General features: G+C 43.7%; 1 pseudogene; it reads right to left on the bottom strand.

Annotated features, from left to right (window-relative positions):
• Positions 1 to 1440: 1440 nt before the first annotated feature.
• Positions 1441 to 2732, bottom strand: LOC110300208 (annotated as a pseudogene).
• Positions 2733 to 3589: the final 857 nt, after the last annotated feature.

Below are 3589 nucleotides of genomic sequence, written 5' to 3' on the forward strand. Positions count from 1 at the left end.
AACCTTCAGTTGGCTCTAATTCCTTTTAAGCCTGACTGCCTTTTTCACTAAGTCAGATAGCCCTGTTTCAGGGAACCCTGGGAGTTGGGTGCGATTGGGAGCCGGCTCCTGGGATGAGTTCTTGACATCCTTCTGCGTGCACGTCCACAGAGAGAGTTTTAAACAAAAACTCACTCTTCTCCTTTCCCATTTCTCCTCTGCTCCAACTTTTAAATATAATTCAATCACAGGCTTGGGAAATTTAATGAATTAAATTACCACCATTAGCTCAAAGAAGAGAATCTATTCCTGGTTAGCTCAATTATTTTGAGGAAATTAACCATTTAGAAAAGTGGTTCTCATCTGTCTGCACAGTGGCTTTACCCACCGAGCTCTCAGTACTCCCATCCTGAATTCCAAGAGTTTCTGTTTGGATAGGGGTGGGGAGAGAGCAGCCACTTTCCATATCTTTACAAACTGCATAATTTCCATCTGCAGTCAAGGTTAGAATGCTTGATTTAGGAACGGAGGGAATTGACACTTTGTGAGCAACTTATCAGGAAGCTGTGGAGGACTTTGGAGTGGACGCTCACTCCTGTTCCTGCGTTGTCTGTTGTTTGGACTTGATCAATGTGCTTAGTCTCTCTGTGTGTCACTTCCTTGGTCTCATGGATTTAAAAAAAAAAAAGGCACAGAAAGGAACTTAAGTGCAATTTATTGGACTTAGAGAGAGGGAGAGTGGTCTGGGCTACAGGACAGAAGTATCTGGGAAAGAAGTCACTTATTTTTTTAATTAGAAAAACAAGTAGAAGGAAGGCAGATTTCAAGCATGATAATGAAAGGTTTTCCAGCTGCTTGTAACTCATTTCTAAGCTCTGGCCTTCAATAGCCAGATTAAAAGTAAGCCAGCTCTGGCTGTGATCACTTGCATAAAATCTGCACGAGACTGGGGCCAGCAACCTGTTGGAGGGTCGGGGGCTCATGAAGCTCCGCCCTTCCCTTGGAGTTAGAGGGGAGAAAGGGGTGAGGGAGACACCTGACATTTTCTCCATCGATGTAACCACCAGGAAGTTTCTGTGCTCCTGTAAACCCTAATGAAATTCATTGGATCACAAACGTAATATATCAAGGTAGAATGGGAGATAGGAAATAGTTGGGAAGCAGTGGGGTCAGAGAGAGTGGAGAAGATGATGAGAGACAGGGTGGATAAAAATATCAACGGGTCAGTGTGATAGAAAACGCCCTCCAAATATCTTAATTCCTGGGATCGGCATATACAATGTTATCCACTAAGCCATCCTGCAGTATCTGGGTGGGCTCGTTATAATATCAAGTATCCTCACAAGAGGAAATGGAGACAGAAAAGTTCCGTGACTGTAGTGTGGATGGATTGGAACAGGCACTGAAATCTAGTTGCCTGTGCTAGGGTTTGGGCCGGAAGGAAGAGAGATGTGAGCCAGTTCATATGGGAAGCTTCTAGAAGAGAAACAAGAAAATGGATCTTACTCAGAGCCTAAGAGAAAATAAAGTAGCTGGTCAGTGATGTAATTGAAGCCTTGTGAGAGTGAGGAGAACCTCAGAGCTACAAAGCTCTGACATAATAAAGGAGGGATGGGCACAAAGGCTGCAAAAATCTGAACATTGAAATGATTACAGAATTTAACCCATGGGGCTAGAGTGATGACTCAGCAGATTTCTTCTGGGAATCTGGCTGCTTTGCAGTTAAGATTGAGAAGATCTTCATTCCATGCTGACTTGACTTAAGTACATGGATCTTTCTGTCAATGCTGATAGAGAGGAGAGTCTCGGGGCTGACTTGAAGTTGAAAGGTAAGATCACATCAAAGCACCCAGAGGATTGGGTCATGGGATTTCTGGGAAGGTCTCTTTATCAAATTTTTGGAACACAGAGATTAGAAATGGTGATGAAAGATGCAGACAAATTGTCTATGCTGGTCAGACCTTTAGAGTCTCTAGAGCTTCGTGGTTTTCTTTTCTTTTCTTCCCTTCCTTCCTTCCTCCCTCCCTCCCTCCCTCTCTCTCTTTCTTTCCTCTTTCTTTCTTTCTTTCTTTCTTTCTTTCTTTCTTTCTTTCTTTCTTTCTTTCTTTCTTTCTTTCTTTCTCTTTCTTTCTTTCTTTCTTTCTTTCTTTCTTTCTTTCTTTCTTTCTTTCTTTTGCAATTCTGCAACTTTATTTGACATTCAGCAGGTTAGTTCTCATCCACATTGACCGTCTGGAGATTTTTTTTTTTTTTTTTTTTCTGAGACAGGGTTTCTCTGTGTAGCCCTGGCTGTCCTGGAACTCACTTTGTAGACCAGGCTGGCCTCAAACTCAGAAATCCTCCTGCCTCTGCCTCCCGAGTGCTGGGATTAAAGGTGTGTGCCACCACGCCCGGCTTGTCTGTAGATTTTTGAATGTGGTAACAAGCACGTAGGTTACCAGCACGTAGAGCTTGTTTGGTGAATCCTCGTCCTCATTACGTTTTCTGGACAAACGTACTCGGATGCAATACGCAACATTCCTTATTCCCTTGGCCCAGATGGCTTTATTGAGCCTGGTGTCAACACACACATCTGGTGTCCCCATTTCCTTCATGGTAAACTTCCAAATTTCTTTGAGTGCCTGAGGCGCACGCTTCTTGAAGCCCACTCCATGGATGCGCTTGTGGATGTTGATGGTGTATTCCCGGGTCACCACCTCGTTGATGGCAGGACGGCCCTTCTACTTCTCGCCACCCTTCTTTTCAGGAGCCATTGTGCCGGGCCCAAGTTGGAAAGCAGCTTCATGGTTTTCAGATTGAACACTCATCTGAACACCTGGAGGGCTTGCTGTGTTGCATGTCCCTAGACCCCACACTGAGTTTCTGATTAGAGGTCTGGCTGGAGCTAGACATTTCGCTGTTCTAACAAGTTGTCACATACTGTTGGTACTGCCGGCTGGCCTTGATGACCCTGGAGTTCCAGTTTGGAAAGCAAAAAGTTTGCTCTGGGTCTCCCTCTCCAAACATCTTACATTTCCAAGAGTCCGCAGCAGTGCTTGTTAACTAACAATCCTGGTTCCCAGGCTCTCCAATGGAAAGCCCGGCTTAGTCAATTCACAATGAAAACTGGGCATCACCTTATCATCGTGGACCTGGACCATGGAGGCTGGTGCGGCCTCACCCAATTATCTGTTGGTTGCACTAGCATCACCTGAAGGAGCTTATTTAAAATGCTGTTCTTTGTTGGAGAGATGGCTAAGTGGTAAGAGATGGCATTCACCAGTCCTGCAGAGAATCCAAATTTGGTTGCCAGCACCTACCTAGCAGCTTACCACCACCTATATGTAACTTAGGTTCCATGAGCTCCAAGGCTTCACAGGCATCAGGCACTCTTGTGGGGCATAGATATCTATATCTATACATACATATATCTATATATCTATACCCATATATGCAGATATCATTACACACACAGATGATATAGATATAGATAGATATAGATATAGATATAGATATAGATATAGATATAGATATAGATATAGATATATGCAGGCAAAACACCTGTATAAATTCAAAAACAATCAAGATCTATTCCTGGGACCTCTCTTAAGGACTCTGGTTGTGAAGAGCA

Source organism: Mus caroli, chromosome 8 (genome assembly GCF_900094665.2).
Source record: "Mus caroli chromosome 8, CAROLI_EIJ_v1.1, whole genome shotgun sequence".
Classification (NCBI taxonomy): domain Eukaryota; kingdom Metazoa; phylum Chordata; class Mammalia; order Rodentia; family Muridae; genus Mus; species Mus caroli.